At 49.3% G+C, this 26,048-nt stretch overlaps 1 long non-coding RNA gene across 2 annotated transcripts in view; it reads right to left on the bottom strand.

The window, feature by feature from the left end:
• The window catches only part of LOC102158878, a 124,304-nt gene that overhangs the window by 31,583 nt on the left and 66,673 nt on the right, over nucleotides 1-26,048 (bottom strand). For both annotated transcript variants that reach the window (XR_002340467.1, XR_002340466.1), the window contains exon 4: nucleotides 4,925-5,088. This is a non-coding gene — a long non-coding RNA (uncharacterized LOC102158878). The remainder of the gene's footprint in view (nucleotides 1-4,924; nucleotides 5,089-26,048) is intronic.

The following is a 26,048-nucleotide window of genomic DNA, read 5'->3' on the forward strand; positions in this document are numbered from 1 at the left end:
CTCTTGTCTTCTTACTACAGGGCTGCTAATGACCAGGCCAGTGGGAATACCTCGGGTGCACATTTGCGCTTGATTTTATTCCCTCCGAAACTGTCTTTACCCCGGTTGCTTACAGTTTAATGACGCTGTCACTCCTTGTCCATTCACGTTGATTAGCATTCCTGGATCCTTTCAAGGGAAGGAGTCCATCTTTTTTGCAACTTAGGGGAAGTTTCCTTCATCATGTCTCGTTTCTTCTCCGGCCTCTTACATGAACTCGCCTTTCATAGCAGACCCTTCCAGGCCTTCTCACGTCTCTGTCATACCTTCCACCCCGTCGCCTTGCTGCTCTGTGCTCAGGCATATTTCCATGACCCTTTCTTTCACTCTTTGCATGGAACCGCTCATTCCAGCAACCATATCCTCAAAGGAAAGCGCTGTACCCGTGTTGGTGGGGCGTTACCTGCACTGGCTACACTGTTATCTTGAAGCAAACGCAGGCGATGAAACACATTACAAACATTTTCTCCAAGAGGATCCACCAAGAGATCCATTTCCTCTGCACTTCATTGTTCTCTTTGAACAAAATAAAATCACAAAAGCGCCCCAGGTAAGCAAATCCATTCATCTATATGATCTGATGTGATGGTTAGCACAGGCGGCTGGAGTGGGTTTTGTCTGCTGCGGTTCCTGCCTCAAGGAGGAGGAGAGTGTGAGCTGCGTGTGTTTCGGGAAATTTTATTTATCATTTATCACATATAAAAAGGCTCCGATCAGGGCATCAGGCGATCAGAGTAAACTTACTTGCAATGGCAAAATGAGGAGACTCGGAGTTCCTGTTGTGGCCCAGGGTGTTAAGAACCCAACTAGTATCCATGAGGATGCAGGTTCGATCCCTGGCCTTGATCAGTGGGTTGGGCATCCGGTGTTGCCATGAGCTGTGGTGCAGGCCCGAGGCTACAGCTCCAGTTTGACCCCTAGCCTGGGAACTTCCATGTGCCGCAGATGCAGCCCTAAAAAAAAAGTAAAATAAAAATTTTATTAAGGAGACTCTGCACTGAGGTACCGACACCCACTCCCAGGAGGAGGTTCAGCGTCTTCAGGAACCAGGCAGCTGGCCTGTGCCTGGATCTAAATGCTCGTGTTGGGGTATCAGCAGGTTCGGGGCAGGCCACAGGCACGGGGAGCTGCAGGCAGAAGTTCAGCTCTTCGCTGTGAGCTGTGTCCCTGCCACTCACCCGTGCACACCCGTGGATTCCTTCCTGGGCTCGTTGCCGGAGGCCCCGGGGGCGACGGGCTTCCTCCTTGTCTGTCATTTCTCCTCAGCTGAGCTTTGCTGACCTGTCAGCATTGGCCCTTCCCGCCTTTCTGAATTTCTCTCTAAGCTCTGACCCACTGACCAGGATCTCACCAGAAACTCCTCTTGCATTTTCTCTCTTTTCTTTCTTTCCTTTCTTTCTTCTTTTTCTTCTTCCTTTCTTTCCTTCCTTCCTTCTTTCTTTCTTTCTTTCTGCTGCACCCACAGAATATGGAAAGTCCCAGACTAGGGGTGGAATCAGACCTACACCACAACCACAGCAAAGCCAGATCCAAGCCACCTCTGCAACCTACACCACAGCTCACGGCAACGCCAGATCCTTAACCCACTGAGCAAGGGCAGGGATCGAACCCACAACCTCATGGTTCCTGGGCAGATTCATTAACCACTGTGCCATGACGGGAACTCCAAAAATTAGGATTAAGTGTAGAATAACTGGGTTGACCAAACAGCTTAAATACATGAGCGGTTCACTGCTATAGTGGAAGAACAGCATCGTATACTGTAAGACAGTAATTAATACCACTGCCCTTAATAAGACCCCATGACATTTGGGAAGGAAAGGCAAACAGAAGCGAATAATTGTGTGAAAGGTATTTCATCCCATGTTCCCATTCTTTCTCAGCCAAGAGGCTGAAATTCAAATCCTTGAGTGGAAACTCATTTCGAGTCCAGTATTTGGTTTATTTTTACATCTCTTTCTCCATTGCTACTTTTCAACTTGGATTTTCAATTGATTTATGTAAAGACTCATAGTTGTTCTTGATTTCAATATTTGATGGAACTTTTTTTACTCTCTTGATGATATATCATACTACACTTTTTATTATTTTGCAATCAGTAATTCTTTTTGCTTTTCTTTTTATGGCCACACCCGCAGCACACAGAAGTTCCCAGACGAGGGTCAAATCGCAGCTGTAGCCGCCGGCCTACACCACGGCTCACAGCAACACGGGATCCGTAACCCGCGGAGCGAGGTCAGGAATCAAACCTGCATCCTCCCAGCGACTATGTCAGGTTCTTAACCCACTGAGCCACAGTGGGAACTCCTTAAATCAATAATTCTTACTTTGTGGCCATAGAAGAAATGCTCATTTCAGTGCGCTTTCTTCTGCTTAGGTCTCTGGGTGTAATTATTCTTTAAACTTCTCTTTTACTCGTTGATTCCTGTATACATGTTAACTTACTGTCTGTGTTTATTTGGGAGTCTCGCAGCTCTCTCTTGGTGGTGAGTTGTTTACTCCACTAACTCGGCTTACCGAGCCCCTCCCAGGGTCAGACATGGTGCCAGGGGCTTTGCAGTCATTATTGCTCATCCTCACACCAGATCCAGCAGGTGGCATTACCTTCGCTTAGCAAATGAGGAGCCTGTGGCCCAAGAAGTTAGGCAACTCGCCTGGGACCCCACAGCTGCCAGTGGAGGAGCTGGGATTTAAAGCCAGTTTGTCTGCTGTCTGGCCTCTGCTCTCCCCACCACACTGGAATGCCACCCCACCACTCGGCACTACCCTTTTTTTTTTTATTAATGATTTTTATTTTTTTCCCATTACAGTTGGTCTACAGCGGTCTGTCAATTTCTACTGCACAGCACGGTCACCCCGTCAGACACCTGTATACATACACACTCTGTTTCTCACATCCTCGTCCACCGTGTTCCGTCACAGGCGGCGAGATCGAGCTCCCTGTGCTGGACAGCAGATCCCCTTGCTTGTCCTTCTGATGGAGGCTTCAACACCACACGACCACCACTGCATCCGAGATGGGCTTCCCAAATCTACAAAGCTACAAAGTGCTAGTCTGTAACACTCACTTTAGCTCTAAAATTTGATATGGTTTTGGATCAGCTTCGAAGTGTTTCACAGGGCAACCGTCTCCAAGAATTATGCTGTCTGAGAAATAAAACACGGCCTGCCGCGTCAGGAAGCACAGGATGTCTCAGTCCTCCGTGATGGCAGCTGCGGGAAGGGTGGCGGTGAGCCCCGCGGGAACTCGGGGAAGGAAGCCAGGAACGCCTGCCATCGAGCAGGAGCAGCCCGCAGCCGGCAGCCAGTCCTGAAGGTGTGCCCTCAGGACGAGAAAGCACCAGATACTGGCCCAGGGAGCTGAGGAGCTCGTCAAAGGAAGGGCGTCGGGGAGCTCAGACCTTGCATCTTCCCGTGCATAGAAAAGCACAGAATTCCTTGCCTTGGGGTATCTGGTGTTCTGTTACCAGCAGTAATCTTTTGTTCCGACTCCCTGTCTGTTGCTGCAAACTCCTAGCTAGCCTGGCTCCCCTGTCTCCTCAGAGCAGTGTTCTCGGGGTTACTTGGGATGCTGCCTCGTGAGCTTTAAGTCCTCATCTTGCCCCAAATAAACTTAACTCTCAAATTTGGGGTTGTGCATATATATATTTTTAGTTGCCTTGTCTTAGGACTAGAAAATTGTATTTTTCATTCTCATCATCCTTCCCTCTTGAATTTGCAGTGCTCCTTTTGGATGTCAGAAATTCATTATCAAATCTGACATTTTAAAAAAATTTCTGGAACGTTATAGAGCACCATTTCTTAAAAAGGACACAACCCTTTTTAAAAATGTTGGCTCACAAAGCTTCATGTAAGAGCAACCCACGAAGAGGTTTTTAAGTGCGCGATGCAGCAGCGTTACTTACAGGTGAAGGGCTTTAGGACTCATTCGCCTTGTGCAACTGACATCTCATGCCCACTGATCAGCAATACCCTGCTTCCCCCTTTCCTCAGCCTCCTGGCAACCACCACTGTGGTTCTTTGCTTCGATGAGTCTGACTACTTCGGAGAAGTCATAGAAGTGGTGAAACTGAGCAGGCCCCTGGGGGGATCCTGGGCACAAGCCTTTCTACCTCCCTCATGTCCTGTTTTTAGGGAATTAGCCTCAGCCTCCATGAACTTTCCCTGAGGGCAGGTTCGAACAGGAGCTAATGGGGGAAGGGAGGGGATGCAGAGACAAGGGAGGAACAGTCAAGAAACAACAGTGCAGCCTCGGGGTGGAGTCCTGGCTCCTCTTCCAGGAATATACATAACGCTATCTTTTAGCTCTTCTGCAGAACTAAACCCCCAACAAATGAAAACCAGAGAGGAGAGCCACCAGGACCCATCCTGGGGCCACTAAGCACCAGCTTTGATGAAGAATAAAAGCTTGCACCTGCCCTGATCCTTATCTGTGGCCCTATTTCCTACTCGGAACTATAAAACCACTTCCTAATCTTCCTAATCTCTCCCAAGGGAGGGCACGGTCTTTAGGATATGAGCCTGCTGGGGTCTCCTTTGAATGGTAAAGCAATAAAGCTATTTTTTCCCAAAACTCTGTCTCCATCTTCCTATTCAGCACCCGTGGACAGAGTGGAATATTCAACCACAGTAGAATCATGCAGTATTTGCCCTTCTGTGACCAGCTAATATCCTAAGGGTCATCTATGTAGTCACATACTGTAGGATTTCCTCCTTTTTGAAGGCTGAATAATATTCCATTGTGTGTATGCATCACTTTGCAAATCCATTTATCTGTTCATGGAAATTTAGGTTGTTTCTGAAACCAAAACACCTCTGTGATGAGAACCCAGCCAGAACCCGGACTGGGACTTGAACCCAGAGTTTTTTAATTAGAATCACTCACCTGGTGTCCGGACTCACTGAGGTCCCAGTTTTTTGGAGTAGTTTCTCGGGTCTCTCTGAATGCTGCCACCCAGGTTCTAGTCCTCATTCTGTCCCAAGTAAAACTTAACTCTCAACTCTCACGTTGTGTTTTTTATTTTTAAGGCGACACTCCCAAAGTGTTCACTGAAACAGAACCAGAGGGATGAAACTTAGTTTACATTAATTATTCATACGTTGGAAAAGGTTTCTCTAATGGCAAGATGTACAGAGAAAATTCCTGCCACTATATAGGGGCTTTGTAAAATACCTGCATAGTTGTCAAACATTTACTGTTAACTTGAGTTGCCCACTTTTACAGAAATAATCAGGATTTGACTTGTAAAGGTAAGAGGACATCACTTCTGTAAAAACGAAACTCCATTTTGCTAACCACAGAGACTGAAGTCCTAGGGTCTGGAATTGGAACTCAATCAGTACGTCTGCATAAAGTGACAGTCTCAGATTTAATATATTCTGTTCAATAGCATTAGCTAGTTTTAAACTTACCTATAATTGTCATCACTGTGTGAAGAAATGCATAAACCCTTCGCTAAAATTCTATAAAATAAATAAGTGACCGCCACGTTCCCCTAGCATCTCCAGTGGCAAATTTTGAAAGGACAGGCTCGTCTATGAAAGCAAGTTGCTTTGTATTCACATAGAAGCCCGATAATACAGATTTTTATATGACATTTATCATGCTCTTCATTTTTCCCCAGTGCCCAGGTGAATTTTTTATTCGAACAAAACAAATTCTGCAGTCATAACATGATAATAACCTGCAGCGCTACTCAAAATAAAACCTTCCATGTAAGCATTTAAAAAAAAATTTATCACGGGATACATTCCAAGTCAAATACAGAACAATCAAAGCGGATTCAAATCCCTTAACACAAAGCCAGGGAAGCTGGCCGTTCCGACTGCTTCATCTACAGAAGCTGGGCTTTCACACCATCTGAAAAAACCTAAGTGTATAATCAGCTCTGGCTCCAAAGAAAAACAAACAAGGGAGGCCACTCAGGACAGTGAAAGTTTTAAATCATTACCTTAAAAAAAAAAAAAATGTCCCCAGCTTTGGTGACACACGTGACGGAGGACACTGGACGTTTAGGGCGTGCCGGGTGGTGACTTCCTCCATTCCTGTTGCACGGCGATGACCAGCACGCATGAGCTGTAACACCTGCATCACGACGCATAATTACCGTTTCTTTTTGTGGCGAGAACATTTAAGAGCTACTCTCTTGGCTACTCCCATCCAGGTGTACTGCAGGATTAGCTGTCACCACCAGGCTTACAGCCCCTCTCTATTTGGTCATCTTACAGCTGGAACTTCTTTGTGCTTTTGACCAGTGTCGCCCACCCCGCCATCCCTCTGCGCTCTGTTTCAGCTTTTTGAGATATTTCACAGGCAAGTGGTATCACACAGTATTTGTCTTTCTCTGTCTGACTTAGCTTCCCTAGGCTGATACCTCCAATGCGAGGATGTCTGAAGCCTTCTCTTTCTTTTTTTTTTTTTTTTTTTTTTTTTTTTTTTACTATAAAACTTTTCCTTTGAGTCTCAGGCAGGAAGATGATGATGGCGGGCCGCCCCGCTACAGCAAAAAAGCTCAGAATAAATTGCCTCCGTCCATCCCCATTCGGGTGTTCTTTGTCTATTTCCACAAGGTGTAGGTTCACCTCCTCGCAGTTTGATTTGTAAAGCACCATCACCCTTCTCAGAGAAAGATGACCATCTGAACGATTCTGGAAAAAAGCAGACTTTCCCATTCTGCGTGAAGCAGTTCTTGGAGGAAGCAAAAGTGACTTATCTTCCAGAGGCAAGATGAGTTATTTACTGAAAAACAGCTAAGATCTGGAACCAACCAGACAGCTTACTTGCTAAAACTAACAGCTGGCTCATCAATACTCACTTCGAGAAATCCATCTTTCTGGGCCCACCTACCCAGAGCTATCACAGACTCTGTCCAGTACCAGGTACCCTCCTTGCCAGATCCTCCTTAAATCACTCGGCCCAGGCCCCCAACCCATAAACAGAGGCCTAGATCCCGTCTTCTAGATAGTACGAAGGCTCTGTCTGTCAAGATAGTGTTCTCCTGGAGGTCCCTGGTGGCCTAGTGGGAGCTGGCAGTGGCTCAGGCTGCTGTGGTGTGGGTTCAGTCACTGGTCCAGCAACTTCTGAATGCCATGGGTATGGGGAAAAAAAAAGCAAAAAACAAAAAACAAAACAAAACAAAAAAAACCCAGATGGCATTCTCCCTTACTACAGGAAGTTTAAGAAATTTAGTTTTGCTTGTTTGATGCATGTAATGGTGCTTATTAGGAAACTGACAGTCGATGACCCTGGAGAATCTGCAAAGATCCAGGCAAGACCTTCTTGCTGCCCTGGTCTACAGTACCCCCTAGGGACAGCGCATCCTCGGGACCCTAGAGCTGCACGCAGGGGTCCGAGCTATGATCTCTCTCTTTGTCCGGTTCCCAAATGCCAAGTTTACTTCATCCCCCAGGGTAAGAAGCCCTCTTTTGGAATCCTCTGATTACATGCCAATTTGAAAACGCTTTTCTTTGACAGAAGCATGTCTTTGTTTTAGTTTTTCGTCTGTTCTTACCTCCATTTTCCCTCTGTTCTCCACACTTTCTATTTGAATCTAGAAGAGGCAATTTGCAGGGAAGAGAATGGGTCTGGGGCTGCTAAGTCTGCCCTTGTTTGACTCCAAGGCTGGTGCAGTCTTACAGAGAAGCTGATAGGTGATACAGGTCTCTAGTCGTTACAGGTATTGGTCTGTAGTTTCCTGCTCTTATAATGCCTACATCTGGCTTTCATATCAGAGGAATACCAGCCTCTTAAAATGAATTGGGGAGTGTTTTCTCCTCTTCTGTTCTTTTGGAAGAGTTTGTAAAGAATTAGCATTGGTTTCATAATGTTTGGTAGAATTTGGAGACTGTACTTTTTCAGGTAGGAAATTTTAATGACTAATTTAACTTTTTTCTTTGTTAAAAGTCTTTTCAGATTTAAAAAAAAAAATTCTTCTGAGTCAGTTTTGGCAGGTGGCATCTTTCTAGAATTTTTTCCATTTCATCTAAGTTATCTAGCTTATTGACATACAATTTATTCCCTCTTATTCTTTTTATTCCTGTAAGGACGGAAGCAGCGTCTCCTCATCATTCCTGTTTTTATTAGTTTGAATCTTCTCTTTCTTTTTCTCAGTTAATCTAGCTGTGTCAATTTTGTTGATCTCCAGAAGGCCAACTTTGCTTTTGCGGATTCTGTTCTTCTCTTCTCTACTTCATTAATTTCCGCTCTAATTGTTATCATTCCTTCCTGCTGCTCACTTGGGCTTAGTGTGCTCTTCTCCTAAAGTTAGGTTATTGATGTGAGCGCCCTTCTTTTTCAACGTAAGGATTTACAAGCATACGTTTCTAAGGACCGCTTTAGAGCCTTGTTTGGATACACTGTGCCTCATGCTCATTCATCTCAAAGTATTTTCTAATTTCCTTGTGACGTCTTCTTTGACCCACTGGCTATTTAGGACTGTGCTGTAAAGTTTCTACGTGTATATGAATTTCCCCAACTTCCTTCTGTTACTGATTTCTCTGAGTGAGTACAAGGAGCGCCCAGGGCTGAGGACTAGCTGACCCTTGAACAATGGAGGTTTGAACTGCACGGGTCCTCTTCCAGGCGGATATTTTCCAACAATCAGTCCTGCTGGGCTACCCGGTCCACTGCTGGTGGACTCCACAGATGGAGAGAAACCGTGCAGAGGCTCAGCTGTACGTTATACCAGGGCTAATTATTCAAGGGTCAACTGCTACTGTATCTCTGATTCTAGATTGTCACCTCTGACCAGCAGGATTGGACAAACCCTGCAAAGGACTCACTTGATGAATCCAGCCTCATCATCTACAGGCTTGAGGACTCTTTCCTTAATATCCTTCCAAACCACCCTTGCATGATTTAGCATTTGGAATATGGAATTTTTTAAGAGACATCTGAAAAACGTGGCCTCAAGACCGGATGGACACAGCCTTATAAGAAACTGTTAAGTAGCACAACAGCAAAATCTCAAGGGTTTGATCCTGGCCCTTCCCCAATCTCCCTGCCACCTTCAAAAAAAAAAAAAAAAAGACACGACATTTTCTAATCCTTGAAAATTTTTCCTGTGTTGAGACCTTCAAGCTGAACACTGATTAGAATTCTCTAAAAGCAGGTATTCATTGGAAGAAAGAGCTTCCATCAAAGACTTTCAGATCACGTGGACGTCTGCAAGAAGCAGACAAATTCAACCAAGACCCACTGAACAAGATTCAGATAATCTGATGGAGTTCCCCGGTGACCGAGTGGTTAAGGATTCAGTGTTGTCACTGCAGGGACTTGGGTTCAATCCCTGGCCCGCAAACAGGTGCCTGCTCCAGGAGCAGCCAAAAAAATAAAAAACTTATAGAAGTTTAAAGAATAATAAAAAATAGTATTCAAATCCTCTGTATATACATAAATGCAAGTCATTTGAAAAAAAAGATTCAGATAATCTGAACCACACAGTCTCAAGCTTCAATTTTCATGGTTTTGTTTTTCTTTTCTCTTTATTCCCTGGAAGGTTCTGGATCATTTTGGCTATTAACTACAGTGCTTGTGAGCTCCTGACCATTAATATATGATTCTGCCTCCTTTGCTAATCCTTGAGATGCGCCTCAGTGAGAAATAGAATTCATTCATCGTTGAGCCAAAAAATATCATCACGCGAACCATTTAGTCTGTGTTCCGTGTTTCTGTGCCACCTTTCCTTTGAGACGACTTGCTTTTAACAAGTCAGTTGGTTCCTTGGTAATTGGATTCAAGTAAGAAGCACTTCTGAGCTCGCCAGCAACACAACAGGACGGCCAGCCACAAGTGCCAAGTCCTCTGGCGTACTGAACCCAGGAAACGCGCTTTCTCCACCGACTGGGGTCTCAAGTGCCTTTCAGAGGCGGTGCCTTGGTGAGTGAACTTTTTACACAAAGTCTGTAAAAGAGCCAGGGAGAGGCTGCCGACCGTGTGCGAGCCGGCTCACGTTCTCAGCTCTTACGTGAGGGGCTCGGCTCAGGCTCCGCGGCCAGCTGAGCCCACACGTGACACCGCGGGGCGACCCTCACGCACGAGGCCAGCCCGCGAAGTATGAATTTTCTTGCTCGAGGTCAACCTGCAGTCTATCCTTTCGTCAGTGGGAATTCGGATTGCCTCTGGTGTTTCCACCTTATGCATCGTGCTGCTGCTGTAACCGTTACTGCAGGTCTCCTGGCGCACCTGTCAAAGCAGTTCTCCTGACTACACACCCAGGATAGGATGGCGTCCGATCGCCACAGCTGCAGAGGTTGAACCTACACGAAAACACGACTCTCTTCTTCGAAAGTCACTGTCCCAGATGATGTTCCGACCAGCAACGAGAACAAGTTCGCGGCTCGAGTCCTCGCTCCCCTGTAGGACACCAGCTTCCTTAAGGCTGGCAATCTTCTCACCAGTGAGATGGAACAGGTCTTCGGTCGTCACTGGCCATTTGTGTGCCCCGTCCACTAAAAGGTCCATTGGTGTCTTCGGACCAATTTTTATCTTTTTCTGTTTTATAAAAAGTAAAGTTTTAATATATTCTGGTAATCATACTTTACGTGTCGCAAGAATCTTCTCAGTTTGTGGGGTTTTTCCCCAGTTTTATAACGCTTTTTCATGAATAGAAATTACTGTTAAAGTAACTAAATTTATCATTCCTTTAATTCATAGTGAGCATTTCTGGGTCTTGTTTTTTTAAAAAAAAAAAAAAACAAAAAACAACTTTATCCTAAGCAACCTAAATGTCCATCAACAGAGGAGTGGGTAAAGAGGACGTGGCACATATATGCACGGGAATATGACTCAGCCACAAAAAGAATGAAATCATGCCCTTTGCAGCAACATGGATGGAACTAGAGATGCTCATACTAAGTGAAGTGAGTCAGAGAAAGGCGAATATTATATGAGATCTCTCATACGTGGAATCTAATAAAAATGATACAAAAGAACTTACAAAATAGAAACAAACTCACAGATTTCAAAACCTATCTTGTGGCTACCACAGGCGAAACCAGGAGGGCGGGGAAGGGAGGGAGGAATTGGGAGAATGGGAGTGACATACACGCACTACTGTATAAAACAATGTAATTAACAGGAGTCTACTGTGTGGCACAGGGAAACCTACTGAAGCGTTTGTAATAATTTATATGGGAAAAAGAACGAATATGTATAACTGAATCACCTTCCTGTACCCCTGAAATTAATACGTCACTGTAAGTCAACTATATGCCAGTAAAACTTAATACAATAAACAAAAGCAAGAACCCTTTATCATAATCAAAGTCAAAAAGATACCGCACATTTTCTTTTCAAAAATTTTATTTACTTATTTATTTATTTACTTTTTTTTTTTTTTTTTTTTTGGTCTTTTCTAGGGCCGCACCTGCAGCACATGGAGGTTCCCAGGCTAGAGGTCTAATCGGAGCTACAGCTGCTGGCCTATACCACAGCCATAGCCACACCACAGCTCACAGCAACACCAGATTCTTAACCCACTGAGCAAGGCCAGGGATCGAACCCGCAACCTCACGTTTCCTAGTCAGATTTGTTAACCCCTGCGCCACGACGGGGACTCCTCAAAAATTTTAAAGAAAAGTTTAAGTCCTAAAGCCATGTTAAGTCCTTGTCCATTTCTATGTGACGGGTGGCCAGGAACCAGACAGGAATCAGAACCCCAGAGAAGTCTCACGCCATCTCTTCAGAGGTCCAGGGTATCTCTGGACTTGTGTTACGCCCCAAACAAACCTAAACGGTGACCTCTGACAAGAGCAGATGGTTTCCTGCCTGATCCCCCAGGTGAGAGCTGTGTGACCACGCAGCTCTGCTTTTATCAAAGGAGACAGGATGCATGCCTGGAGGAACGTCACAGCCGACTCTCTGAGCTGCACCCAGAGTTTGTAATCCTATGCAGCAAACCAACCTGGCAAAGCCTCACCAGATAGAGCTGTGTGTGACACCGCCACCTTGTGGTCATATCCTCTTCTAGGCCACAGACCGCAGAGGATGGGGAGGGTGCATGAGGGGGAGACGTTTCTGGCCAAAGAGCCTCTCTGTCCCTTGGCCCCTAGGCTGTTTCCTCCCTGCAGCAGCCAAACTCAACATTTGCATATCAACTGCTTTGCCTGGAGACCAAAAAAGCACACTTTTAGCCATTTGCTTAGTGTACCCCACAAACCTGCACCTGACATCTGCCAACCACAGATGCCACAGAGCCCAGGCTCACAGAGCCCAGGCTCCTGCCCTTTGGAACTCTCTGACCCAGAGTCTCTCCATGGAGCTGCTAGACACGGAATACCCCTCCTCGATTTCTTTGTCTCCTGGGGGCTCCCTTGTCCTTCCCCTTTCTAAGGGTGGCCCCACGAGGCAGCCTCTGGAAGGGGTCACTCCTCTAGGGACTCCTACCTTTTGCAAACCCAGCAAAGCATCACCCAACTAAAGCTGTGTGTGACACCACCACCTGGTGGTCATATGAAGCAATACAGACGAGCTGCTACCTGGCCAGCTTGGTTTCCCAAGGAGTTCTGGAGTGACAGGTCACTGCAGGAGATGTCACGTGTCTGAGACAGAAATGGCACGTCTCCAAGCAGCAGCAGGAGGAGGATGAATTTCTCCTATTCCCCTGGCTTCCTCCTGGCGTCCGTTTGTAACTGGTCAGCATCCATCTGGCAGGGAGTTAAGTCCTCTGCATAACCTCCCTGCATAACGGGGCCCCTCTGAGCCACTCAAAATACCAGCAGTGACAGGAGAAGCCAGAACTGCTGGATGTGCAGCTGCTTGGTGGCAGCAAAGGGGAGGGAGATTGGTCAGCTCCGGCAGCCAAGACACATGGGTCCGAGCAAAATCTGTTGGCGGCTGAGGGTAGGATGTAGCTGTGTGTCCAGGAAGCAGATAAGAGAAATTAGAAAGTCATGTAAAATGCATTGGGTACCTTTATTTACGATACAGTGTTGAGAAGGAGAAAAAAAAGCAAATTTCAAAAAAAATTTACAGAACGATCACCTCGGTTTGGGCATGCATTTTTCATTCCACGCTTTTCCCAGCCCATGGAAACTGTTTACAGTGATTAGCCTGGGGAGTGAGGGATTTCCCATTGTCACTTCTTTAATTAAAAAGGACCCTTATCTGATTTAAGAAAAAATGGAATGTGCATGACTTAAAAATTGCCTATGATCTAGTCTCCAGGTGCTGGATATCGAGTCCTATCAAATACGGAATATGCCTTGATTTTTCTTCAAAAGAGACATTTACCATGACCTCCTAAAATGATCAACTCTGGAGTTCCCGTCGTGGTGCAGTGGTTAACGAATCCGACTAGGAACCATGAGGTCGCGGGTTCGGTCCCTGCCCTTGCTCAGTGGGTTAACGATCTGGCGTTGCCGTGAGTTGTGGTGTAGGTTGCAGACGCGGCTCGGATCCCGTGTTGCTGTGGCTCTGGCGTAGGCCGGTGGCTCCAGCTCCGATTCAACCCCTAGCCTGGGAACCTCCATATGCCGAGGGAGCGGCCCAAGAAATAGCAACAACAACAACAACAAAAGACAAAAAAAGACAAAAAAATAAAAAAATAAAATGATCAACTCTGCAGCCGGGAAACAAAATACGTGATACCATCGCTCTCCAGCAGGACAGCAGTCACTGCCCCCAATCATGCCGTGTCCCCCCCAATTATGCCCTGACCCCCCCTCAATTATGCCGTGTCCCACCCTCAGTTACGTCATGTGGCCCAATTATGCTGTGTCCCCCCAATTATGCCATGTCCCCCCCCCAATTATGCCATGTCCACCCCCCGAGAAGTCCCACCTGCTTTTCATCAATGACTCCACAAACTCCCGTAAACTAGCCCAACCCTCATCTGCAGAATGGGCCAGCCTGGGTGCTGGGCAGAGAAATCTCCAAATCAAAGCCTATACATACAACTCCTCAAGAAAGGGCTGGGAGGAGGTTTCCAGAAAGTCCAAAGGACCATTGGCAGATCTTAAGGGAGTTTTTCAGAAACAGAGTTGGAGAACAGTACGCGGAACATGAAGAGATCTTGGGAGAGAATGAAACACATGGGGGGAAACTACTGGCACCAGGGTCCCTGGAAGAGCAGAGGAACCCAGACTCCTGAACCCAGACCCCGATCGTGGGGTATATCCATGAACTCTGGCTGATGTAATGGGGATGCTTGGGGGGGGGCTGGCCCCATTTCAAGGTGATTGCTGAATTTATTTTTTCATTCTTTAAGTGTTTTTTTTTTTTTTTTTTTTTTTTTTTGATTTTTAGGGCCTCACTTGCGGCCTATGAAAGTCCCCAGGCTAGGGGTTGAATCGGAGCTACAGCTGCTGGCCACAGCCACAGCAACGTGGGATTTGAGCCGTGTCTGCGACCTACACCACAGCTCACGGCATCGCTAGATCCTTAACCTACTGAGCAAGGCCAGGGATCGAACCCGCATCCTCATGGTTCCTAGTCAGGTTCTTAACCCACAACGGGAACCCTGGACTCGGTGTAATCTTGGGACAAAGCAAGAGCAGGAGATGAGGCTGGGAATGCCTGGCTTGGAACCTGTCAGATGTTGAATGCCAGCTCGAGTGTATATTTCGAATCAGATTTCAGTGCACGTTTGTCCTGGTTTCTGTTTTCTTGTAGTTCCTTGTGCAGAAAAACCCCAAGAGCACGGCCATGTGGTTGGTCTGCCTCTCGGGTTCCCTAACCTGCTCTGCCTTTAACGTCCTTGGCTCCGTCTAGAGGCCTAGGATCCCCGATGGCTGCGTTCTCCTTGCCTCGTGATCACAGGGGCTTCGTTAAACGCCCGCGGCTTGCAGAGTCCACCCTGCATTCGAAGGGCGCCGCCTGCGTGCTTCCTCCCAGCCTGCCCAGAGTCCAGAGGAGTGGGAGGGGCCCCTGCATTGTCCCCACTGTGCCAAGAAGAGCGCCTAAGCTCACACTGGGTCATGGTCATGCCACCCAGGGAAGAGAAAAGAAAACCGTTTTGATGAGAGACACTTAGATACTCAGGATGTTTTGGAGACAGCGCTTTAAGTGCCTTTTCCGATGGAGCTGTGCACTGACACTTTCAAAGCTTTCCTTGAAGCCAGTCAAGACACAGAGCTAGAAGTTCCCACTGTGGCTCAACAGTAATGAATCTGACTAGTATCCATGAGGACTCAGGTTCGATCCCTGGCCCCGCTCAGTGGGTTAAAGATCCCATGTTGCTTCCCGCCGTGGTGTAGGTTGCAGATGTGGCTCGGACCCCATGCTGCTGTGGTTGTGGTATAGGCTGGCAGCTGCAGCTGCAGCTCCGATTTGACTCCTACCCTGGTAACTTTCAGCTGCTGCAAGTGTGGCCCTAAAAAACAAACAAACAGAACACATAGCGATTTGCCTACTGAACATGAAAGAGCACTGGGCCCTCGAGCTCCGTGAATAGACAATCGCTGGGAAATGCCCGCGGCTCCCTGGTGGTTGTCCTGCTGCCTGTGGGTCCCCTCCCCAGGGGAGGGTGCATGCTCTGAGGGAGGAGAGGCACGTGATTTGGGACTGTCACTTAGGATGACAAACAGGTGCATCTTAGGAAGCGACCCCAGCCCTGGCACCTGACTACGGCAATGTCTGAATCTTCTACAAACTCAATAAAACACGTTCAGCCAAAATTAGGAACCGGACCCAGAGACCAAAGAAGGTCACAGCCAGTCTTGGGCTCATGGACGGAACCAGGAACAGAAGCCTCTACTCAGCTGTCCAGCCTGGGACACTTGCCGCTACAAGAGTTTCCATATCCATTTGGAGAGAATGACCAATCAATGTACAGGAGACACGGCCGACAGCAAAGGGCGATGCTGTGAATAAGGACCCCAGAACCAAACTGGTCTGGGACAAACTCCGACACAAGGCACCCTACTGTGAGACCACCACCCACCTCCTCCGACGGACAAGCAGAGGCCACCGTTCCGACTGTACCTGTCCCACCCTGTCCTCAGTCTGATCACCTCATGGCCTCAGGCAGGCCACCTGCTGGGCCTGATAACTAGCCACCGCTTTCCCATCCTGCCAAACACAGGCATAGGCGTGCGTGCACACCACACGTGCACCCAGGCACACACACATCCAGGCACACACAGGCACTCGCACACTGGCATGTGTACTGGGCACATCCTTCGGACCCACCGGAGCCAACCCCAGTTTCTCACGTTCTTCACAGTAGATCAAGCCCCGCCCCCCCCATCTTTATTTGCCTTCAGGAGCAGAGCTGAGACTTCGCTAATGCTGCCGAACCAGAGATCCTGTGGTTTGCAGCTTACGAACCAACAAGCAGGGTGGGCAGATGGCCAGCAAGGGAGAAAAGCCTGGGGGCAGTGAGGCCATGCTTTCCTCTCCCACAAGCTCCCGAGTGTCTCCTGACCTTCAAAGACCCTCCCTTCCTCACAGCTGTGCACAGCTGGGTGAGAAAATGGCCCACTCACCACTCACCCACCTGCACCTGGCAGGTCCCCATCCCACATGCACCCTGGCAGGATCCTGGCAGTCCAGCCATGGGACGCCTGCCCTTGTTTGGCGTTGAGAAGCCATGTGGCCAGAGATCTGACCGTGGACCCGCTCTCCTCCTCTGTAAAATGGGCACAGTCCACCGGCTAGACCTGCCTCTGCAGGTTGTTAGGGGAACAAAACAAAAATATAGACGATGCAAGCAGTTCAGCTGCTGTGCAGGGCTCTCTGTGCTGAGCTGCTCTCCGCCTGCCCACCCTCCTGCCCAGTCCTGCCCAGTCCCGCCCAGTCCTGCCCGGTCCTGCCTGCTCCCGGCTGCAGCAGAGGTGCTCCTGGTGGCTTTGGGCTGGGGGACTCTGACAGTGGCCAGCCCAGACTGGGCAAGTGGAGAACAAGGCAAGACTTTTAAGCCAGAAAAACACTTGGCATTGGAAATAGGCAAGGGGAGTCCTGAGGACTCCAAACCTAACTTGCTTGGACTTCTGACTGTCGGCCTGTAAACTACTTTCCTTCCCAGCCCCTCTCCCCCGAGTAACCATAAATCCAATTTAAGTTTTTAGTCTGGACTGCAGTTCTTTGTTGTTGCTGTTGTTGCACCCATGGCATGTGGAAGTTCCCAGAACAAACCCGCTCCACAGCAGTGATGATGCCAGATCCCCTTAACTTAACTGAGCCACCAGGGAGCTCCTGCTTTTTTTCCTTTTTTCACCACAACAGCAGCACACGGAAGTTCCCAGGTCAGTTAACGTCAAGCTACTCCAAATCCAAGCTGTAACTCTGACCTACACCTACACCACAGCCGTGGCAATGCTAGACCCTTAACCCACTGGGCCACAGTGGGAGCTCATTTTTGTTGCAGTGTCCGTGATTGGTGATGTTGTGTTAATTTCTGCTGTGATTCAGTTACACACATGTATATACATTATTTTAATATTCTTTTATCATGGAATATTGAATATAGTTCCCTGTGCTGTGCAGTACAGTCTTGTTTATGTTGACTGCAATTCTTGAAGGAAAGGCCTGGAATGGGTTGTCAAGTCCCACAAAACACTCAAGTGAGCTCTTGGCGAAGTCCCCCTGTGTAGACTGTTAAGCAAACTTGCAACGTGATGATGCGAGTTAAGTACTATTTATCCCCTCACAGTGCCTTCCACTTGCAAATTAGGTCTAAAGGACTTGTAAGATGCTAGTCCCCTCTGAGTTCCAGCCGCTAAATCATTTTCCAAAATACTGAACGTAATTAAATTTTGTTTGGAGAGCAGCTTGGGTTTCCACTTGGGATCATTCGTGTGTGACTCATCATAAAGCTAGAAAGCTAAAGGTTTGGGGTTTTGTTGCCCGAATCACCTGGTATCTACAGCAGTAGGTCAACATCCTGGAATAATCTAACCGGGACTTTTCCCAGACCTGGGTACGGAAGCAGCTGGTTTCTCTGCATTTTCACCGACGCCTTGCACGCACAGGACAGGCTGACTAATCCGCGACGATAACCTGCGGCAACATCTCCCGCGGGAGGATGCGGAGGGGAGCGGGGTTCACCTTCCACGCTCCCGGATCGGGCTGCTCTTACAGCGCCTTAGACCTAAGAGGCGTGTGTCTCCACCCTGCCGCTGCCCGGCGCCGTCCTCACAGCCTGCCCGCACCCTCTCCAAGCCGCTGTCCTGTTCCGCAGCCGCACCACCGCCCAGCTGCCGCCGCCCCCCTCCCCCCGCCCCCACAAGAGTCACCTGCTTCCCGTCCCCTCAGTCCTGCTGACTGTTAGTGATGAATGGGGTCAATGCGCTCAGCGCCGTCCTCCCAGGTAACCTTCCGCACAAGCTCGGACTGGCTCTGCGCGTACTTGCCCACATCCAGAGTCCCCCACACACGAGAATCCCAGGAACGTCTACAAGCCGGGAGCAGAGGGATGGAGGTGATTATAGGCAGGGCATTGAAAAGAAGAAAGGAGAGTTGGGGGTTTTTTGGCCACGCTGGCGGCAAGCAGAAGTTCCTGGGGCAGGGATCAAACCTGAGCTAGAGCAACGACCTGAGATGCTGCCGTGACAACGCCAGAAAGGAGTTATTTTTTTTTTTTTAAGTATAGTTGACTTACAATGTTTCATCACTTTCTACTGTACAGCAAAGTGAGCCAGCCACACATACACACACGAACTTTATTTCATACTATCTTCCTTCATGTTCTAACCCAAGAGACGGGGCACAGCTCCCTGTGCGGTACAGTGGGACCCCACCTCTTGTCTGCTTCAAGTGTAATAGGTTGCATCTACCAACCCCAAACTCCCCGTCTGGCCCCTTCTCTCCCCCCTCCCCCGTGGCGAACCCAAGTCTGATCTCCACGTCTGTGACCTGTCAGAAAGGAGAGTTTGAATGAAGAAATTGAGAGAAAAGAAAAATGAAGGTAGGAAGGAAGACTAAGGTGGAGCCAGAAATGCAGCTGGAAGACAGGCGTCCCCGGAGAGCCTGCTGCTGGAATCCTCCGAGGACCTTCGCAGGAGGGGCTCATCAGCCAGGCCAGGGGACATGGCATTCACAGCGCTCCGGGTGGAACTGTGACGTCACCCAGGGAACAGCAGCGAATGGAAAGCTAGAGCCGCCAGTCTCTGCGCGGAGCTGCGCCTACGTGTCATCACCACAGGCCCGGGCAGGCAGGGACAGGCGAGCTGTGATGCTGCGGATGAGAGCAGAGCTGGGTACTACCATCCAAGGACTGAGAGCACTCCGGGAGCACAGCCAAGGCCCCTTAGAGGTACCTATCCCTGCCCAAACCAGCCCCAGACTCGTGGATCCAAATACGGGAAGAAGAGAAGTCGAAACATATCACTCAGATGACCAGAATCCCATGATCACCTCACACAGGGTCAGAAACCATCTGAAGTAACTGGTCCCACTTCCTTGCTTGTTCAATTAATAAATGAGCAGATAAACAACAATACTGGAAGGTAAGATAAAACTCTCTCCAAAGTTCTCCATCATCCATTAGAAAGATGCAGAGAAGGATATGGATCTCTCAATATCCAGCTTTCTTAAGCCCCTCTTAAGAGCTTTATCACATTTCCTTACTTGCTTTATTTTGGGCAATTTAAAGTCAATCAAGAGAGTTCTCTTATGGTATGTCAGGTCAAGGATCCAGCTTTCTCACTGCAGTGGCTCAGGTCACTGCTGTGGTGAGGGTTTGATCCCTGGCCTGGGAACTTCCACATGCCATGGGCACAGCCAAAAAGAAAAAATAATAATAATAAAGTCAATCAAGACATTGAAAATGATTACCATGGAAGACTCTACCCCATGGAGCACCCTATCTACGGAGCACCCTACCCTAGTTAGATGAAGCCGCATTGCCCCGATTAAAATGTACTGACTTCCAAACACAAAAGTATTGTAACTAAACAAACTAAATAAATACATTTCCTAAAAGTACCTTGCACTCTGGCTCCTTGGTTAATCTTATCTTAGCCTTGTGATGGCCTTTATGCTGGGTCATGTTTACTTAATAAATGTACTACAGGCGTTCCTGTTGTGACGCAGAGGAAACGAATCTGACTAGGAACCATGAGGTTGCGAGTTCGATCCCTGGCCTCGCTCAGTGGGTTAAGGATCCAGTGTTGCTGTGAGTTGTGGAGTAGGTTGAAGATGAGGCTCAGATCCCACGTTGCTGTGGCTGTGAAGTAAGCCAGCAGCTGCAGCTCTGATTCAACCCCTAGCCTAGGAATTTCTATATGCCTCAGGTGCAGCCGTAAAAAGAAAAAAACAAAAACAAATAAAAACCCCAGTAATCTGGGAGTTCCTCTTGTGGCTCAGTAGTTAACGAATCTGACTAGGAACCATGAGGTTGTGGGTTTGATCCCTGACCTCACTCAGTGGGTGAAGGATCCGGCATTGCTGTGAGCTGTGGTGTAGGTCACAGACGAGGCTCGGATCCGACGTTGCTGTGGCTGTGGGGTTAGCTCTGATTAGACCCCTAGCCTGGGAATCCCATATGCTGCAGGAACGGCTCTAGAAAAAGCAAAAAGATGAAAAAACCAAATCCAGTAATCCACAAATCCGTACCGAATGCCTCTGCAGACAGGGATGGCTGATGGGACTGCTGAGGTCAGTGGCGAGTATGGAGCGAGGGGCTCCTGGACCCTGCCTCTGTGCAGCCAGTGCTAGCCTTCCCACCTCAGAGAGAAGCATCTTTCTTTGAGGTATCAGAGGAACACGCTTCATGCAAAGGGCCCACCACCCAACAGAGCCACCAGACTGGAGTGCGGGCCATCGGGTCCTTCCAGAGCCCACTCCCTCCCGTCACAGGGAGCCTTTCATCCCCCCTCCCGCACCCTCTGGAGACTCTGGTCCCATGTCTGCCTGCAAACCCCGGGGAAGTTATGAGAAGCAAGCTCAGCACACACACTGTTCACCGTGACACCAGGTGAACTCGGCGTGTCGGTGAGACTCTGAACTCGGGAGGAGAGGTCACGGAGGGATCCACTAGGGACTAAGCAGTGCACTCTGGAGAGAAGGACACACTGAGCCACGATCATGCAGTGTAAAAACCACGGCAGAGTGGAGATAAGCCACTGAGGACTTAGCCTGCGGGTACCTTGATTTTTTTAACTTGTTGTACATGTGTATCTGAGAGCAAATTCATTTTAAACTGTAGCACTGGATGATCTGGAGAGATACCAGCTGCTTAGGACTGGGGTTGGAAGAAACCAGTAAGTGACAACAAAGCACCATGGGGACACCAGAGAGGGACCTTTAGGGCTCCTCCATCTGGAGGGAAGGGGCAGGTCGGTTACCAGGATCCAGAGAGCTGGAGCTGGAGCAGGGCACCCCACCCCACCCCCAGAAGGGGCCGCAGGTTTTGGCGGAGGGTCAAAGTCACTGCTTTAGGCGGCCTGGCAAAGACAGAGAGACAGGCAGAGACAGAGATGCAGGCAGAGACAGACAGACTGGGAGACACAGGCAGAGAGAGAAACACAGGCAGAGACAGAGACACAGGCAGAGAGACAGAGGCAGAGAGACAGGCAGAGATAGAGACAGAGAAAGACAGAGACAGAGACACAGGCAGAGACAGAGAGACAGAGACAGAGACACAGGCAGAGAAAGGGAGAGAGAGCCCAACCTTTCCTGCTCCAAAAGCCCCATCATCCCCAGTTAACTGGGATCCAGAGGCCAGGGGGCCTTGTTGCTACAGCTCATAAAGGTCAGCTTCCTGGGACCCAAAGCATCGCGAGGGAGGGTCCAGGGCAAAAGAAAGTATGGTTCCCTTTCGTATAAAACAAAAGCAAGGCTGGCCTTCAGCCGGCCTGGAGCCCTGCCCTGTCCACATGGAGGGGACAGGGCTCAGCCTCAGGGAGTCGGCCTGGCCAAGGCACAAGGTGTGATACTGACTCAGACACACCGAGCTGTCACCTGCTGGCTGGGAGGTAGTGTCGAGCTCAGGAAGGTTAAGTTCTTTTTTTTTCCTAAGGCCGCACCCACGGCATACAGATGTTTCCAGGCTAGGGACTGAATCGGAGATGTAGCTGCCAGCCTACACCACAGCCGCAGCAACACGGGATCCGAGCCTCATCTGTGACCTACACCACAGCTCGCAGCAACACTAGATCCTTAACCCACTGAGCAAGGCCAGGGATCGAACCCACGTCCTCATGGATACGAGTCGGATTTGTTTCTGCTGCGCTACGACGGGAACTCCAGGAAGGTGAAGTTCTGAAGCGATAGAATGGAGTCAAGACGCTGACCTTGGACCACGTCTGTGATGATTCGGCTGGATAAGTCCAAAGCCTTCGGTGATGTGCATGGCAGGACACAGGAGACGATCCATAAACGGGACCTGTCACTGCTGCTCTTTTCCTAAGACAGTCCAAGGAAGTGCTGTGTTAGGAGTCCTGGGTTACCTACCGTCCCTTGCTTTGCGACAATGACTGTGGCTGGCAAACGATTTCGAAAGACGCTGAATCACCACCAGCAAGCGCAGGCGCAGAGCACGTGCACAAGACCCGTGGGACTGGCTCCTAATCCCGAGAGCCCCAGTGTCCTGACCCTTCCCTCACGCCACGGTGGGGACCCTGAGTGCATGGACGCGGCGCGTTAATGGGACAAATCAGAATCTCCGAAGACGGACACCCACCCCACGCCCTGCAGCTCAGAGGTCCTCAACAGGATGGGGTGGGGTGATGTGGGCCCCATCTGGCAAATGCTATAAACGTTTGTGTTGTAAAACCCTGGGAAGAGGGGGGAGGGTTACTGACATCGAGGGAGGGAGGCCAGGGATGCTGGTAAACTTCCTGCGGGGCTCAGGGCGGCCCCCACAACCAGGACGCCTCTGGCCAAAAATCACAGTCTTGAGACGGACAGATGGGCAATGAGCGGTGCCATGAAGCCGGTGTATCTGGCTCCTGAATGGGGTGGACCGTGGAGGTAGAATTAAACGTGGGAATCTTTGCGAAAGAGGTGGAAAGAATCCCTTGTCAGAGCTGAGCCATCGGGCGACGGAGGTGGAAGAACCCGGAAAGGGTGAAAACCAATCGGGGGCCGTCCCCTCCCCCACGGCGGCTCATCCTCCATCCTCCTCGACAGCTTTCAGGAGACGCCCACGAAGGGAGAGAGGATGGAGCGAAACCTGCTTTGCCTTCCATTCTCCTTGCTCCATACTTACTCCTGCAGCTGGAAGGCATGTCCCTCTCCTGAGGAGCAGTGTTGTAAATATTAGTATTATTAAAATAAAATGAGAGAAACTGCCCAAACTTCAGTCCCATCTCCACGAGGGTATAAAGCGTCCATCGAAAGAGAGACGGATGGGAGCTGCACGGAAATAGTTACCCAGCATCTCATGTATCCATTTGGTTCCTCATTAACGAAAACATGGTTGGAACTAGCTTGACCGGTAGACACAACTGTACTCCTTCATCTGGAGAGTCCACAGGCCGGCCTTGGTCCAGCGGTTCAAGGATGCCCTCCCACCTCGCTCCACTCTGCCTTCCTGCTGCTGCTGGTTCTCCTCGGGGTACCGATTGGCTGCTGGTAGTTTCCAAGGCTAGAAGCTGGATGTGACCCATAACTCACATCCCAGAAAAAGGCTCCAAGCTTCACCCGGATTGTACTGCCTTAGGTTACCGACCCACCCCTGAACCAATCCCTGCAGCCACCAGAATGAGATGAACTGACGGTTGCCGAAAAACCATCAATCCCATAAGACAACTCACGGTCATAATGGAGGAGGGAGTGGCTTCTCAAGTCATTTGGGACATGAGTCCATGTCATCATTCCCAGGAAGGGAAAGAATGGCTGCTGGGCAGCAAAGGCAGGTGCATGTTCTTCCCGCCAGGTCAGACCAACCAGCCGTGATGTAGGCACCCCAACAGGGTCCCAGCACAGCGGCCTGTGCAGGGGGACAGAGTGCCGTGTAAGACATGACCCAGGGCCGCAAAAAGCTCAGACCGTCTAAATGGTGAGGAGAACACACCCGGAACCGTGTGAGAATTCTCGCAGAAAGAAGACGTTAGTGCAACGCCAAAGTGCGCAGCACAGACTGCAAATGGCAGGAAACCAGAAGAGGCTGCTCTGACATCCGAGAAGAGAATAAAGTTGGCCTCCGAAGGGACGTAGGCTTTGCGTCAAAGGCAGAAGGAAAGGGCTGCACGCTCAGCAAGACAAAGAGGTGAAAAAGAGACAGAAGACAGGGCTGCGTGGAGCAGAAAGTGAGCGAGAGGCAAAAATCGCCTTTTCCAGACTGATCTCCTCTCCGAAGGACCCAGCTTCCACCGCCCACGGTGACTGCGCCCCCGTATTTATGTGGACAAGCTTGTGTCATGTGAGCAGAAGGACCATCTCCTTGACATGGGAGAGACTTGGGTAGTCAGTTCCTTCATCAGTTTTCCCTTCCAGGAGAAGCATTCTACCTACCACTTTTCCTCCTCAAAACCATTACTCCATCAGCGAGAAAAGGAGCCAGTGCTTTGCTGTGCAGGCTGGTGACAAACGAGGTCATTCATTTCCTTGAGCAGGCACCGTGGCTGGCCATGTGCCTCACCAGCAGCAGACAAACAAGTGTCGCAGATCGTGCCTTTAAGAGTACAACGGCCTTGCATGGGCGACGACGAAGCGCGATCAGAAACACTGCAGACTTAAAGAAGGCGGCTCGGCCAGGAAGGATTGCCTCTGTGTGAATCCACGTCTGCAGGTTTGGACTCCTCGATGCACACTAGTTCTTCTGCTTAGTGTGCTGGACAACCCAAAACACATCTTCTAGTTGCCTTCCACGATGCCCTTCTCCCCGCAAGAGCAGGCAGTGGCTCCCTGGTCCCCATTGGAAGGCAGGCAGAAGCGTTCAGATAACATTCAAGGTTCCTGCAGGCAGACTTCACCATGAAGCTCAAACCCCCTCCTCAGGTCCGGCTGCTCACTGTTGCTGCCCACGAAGGCCAGCTGTATGCGCAAGCGCAAAGTGTAAAACACTGACCCACCATAAGGAGGGAATCTAAAACAATACAAGCAGCAACAGTAGCACCGATATGGATAATTTCCTTGGAATTCTTAGGTAAAAACTCAGCAGACAAACACTAAAGTTTCTCAGACCCAGAATTTCAACAGAATAAAGATTTCACCCACAGGGACGGCTCAACCAAATGTGGTAAGGCTTTGACGTCCGGTCCCTTTCTTCGGGGGGCCTCCTACAGGGGTGGCAGATGCTTCAATTCATCGTGTTTAATGAAGCTTTAGGTTACAGCTTATAGACCTCAGTAGACGTCTTAATTATACCTGATGTTGATAACACTGCCAAAAGTCACACGGACTCGAAGAAATACATACTTCCTCCCCACTATGGCCAGGAACCTGTTCTCAGACAGGATATTATTAATCCTTGTGTTGGCAAGAAATCTTGGAAGTGCTGAAAAATGCAAAAATACCTGTGAATTCCACTGCCTATCAGCTGGCCTAGCTTCACCCCATCCAGGCCTCAGCCCAAGGAGTTCTCCCCCGCCAGCCCCTGAAAAAAGAAGAGTTTCCTTCTGTTACGTGGGACTGGTCCCTCCCCCTCAAGAGGATGTTGGAGTCCTCAGCCCTGACGCTTGGGAATGTGACCCTTTGGGGAACAAGGGTCTTTACAAAGCTAATCGATGTAAAGAAGGCCCTCAGGGTGGGCCCGATTTGTGCTTTTAAACAGGGGAAATGGGGGCACAGAAACGGCCAGGCCCACAGGGAGAACTCCACGGGAAGATGAAAGCAAATGGGGTGCTGCATCCCTAAGCCACTGACAGGCAAAGGTGGCCAGCAACCACCAGAAGCCAAGGGAGATGCAGCCTCAGAAGGAAGCGACCCTGCTGACACCTTGATTTTGGACTTCTGGCCTCCAGACTGTGGGCACGATGCCCTCCTGTCGTTCCAGCCACCTAGGGTGTGGTGCTTTGTTCGGACGGTCCTCCTCCCCACCTGCAGGTGCACGTGGGAAAAAGCAGTGGCAGATACGACTGGACGGCGGGAGGGTCTGCACACGGAGGCAACCGAGTGAGCCTGAGGACGCGGGGATTCACTTAACCCAGTGCTTCTGGAGAAACGGATCCGGACACTATTAATA

This window comes from Sus scrofa, chromosome 18 (genome assembly GCF_000003025.6).
Source record: "Sus scrofa isolate TJ Tabasco breed Duroc chromosome 18, Sscrofa11.1, whole genome shotgun sequence".
Taxonomy (NCBI): Eukaryota; Metazoa; Chordata; class Mammalia; order Artiodactyla; family Suidae; genus Sus; species Sus scrofa.